Source organism: Octopus bimaculoides, chromosome 28 (genome assembly GCF_001194135.2).
Source record: "Octopus bimaculoides isolate UCB-OBI-ISO-001 chromosome 28, ASM119413v2, whole genome shotgun sequence".
Taxonomy (NCBI): Eukaryota; Metazoa; Mollusca; class Cephalopoda; order Octopoda; family Octopodidae; genus Octopus; species Octopus bimaculoides.
The window spans coordinates 12,928,276-12,928,998 of record NC_069008.1 but is presented as its reverse complement, the minus strand read 5'-3'; the positions used below and the strand labels follow the sequence as shown (position 1 = coordinate 12,928,998).

Below are 723 nucleotides of genomic sequence, written 5' to 3'. Positions count from 1 at the left end.
ATTTAAAACTTCTTGATATATTGGAGAGGGGGTAATTAACCAAGGGTGGTAGTTGTCGTCAGAGGGGGTAATTGTCATGGGGAGTGGGGGTTATTTTTCTAGGGGGGGTTAATTGTCCTTATATGGTTTATTCAATTAAATCATGTCAGTACTATTCACAGTACTTCATTTTATGGATACCTGTTGAACGAAATTCGTGGGTGATCTCGCCTGGATTTGAACTCAGAGCTAAAAGAACCGGAAAAATACCGCGAGACACTTTAACTGATTCTCTAACGAATACTTCAATCAACTGACCTTAATACGAGGATGGGGTACTGAAAAGTTCCTGGTTTTAAGGGTGTCACAAAAGGGCTGGTTGGAGGCCCAATCTTTCGAGTTCTTTTACAGGGCTTAGAAAAACTGAACGACCACTGCAATAAGTGTGTGAATCTAAAAAGGGAATATGTTAAATAGAATCATAATTAACTAACCTTCCTGTATTTTCTTTTACCCAAAGCCAAAAACTTTTCAGCACTCCCTCATAGAATTACTAATCCTTTTTGCTATAGGCACAAAGCCTGAGGTTTCAGAATGCGGGCTGGTCGATTACATCAATCCCAGTGCTCAACTGGTACCTATTTCATCTATCTCGAAAGGATGAAAGGCAAAGTCGACCCTGGCGGAATTTGAACTCATAACGCAAAGACAGACAAAATGCCACTAAGTATTTTGCCCTGCATG

General features: G+C 40.2%; 1 long non-coding RNA gene across 1 annotated transcript in view; it reads left to right on the top strand.

Moving 5' to 3' along the window:
• Nucleotides 1-723, top strand: part of LOC106878035 (uncharacterized) — a 9,155-nt gene that overhangs the window by 1,650 nt on the left and 6,782 nt on the right. The window lies entirely within an intron of this gene.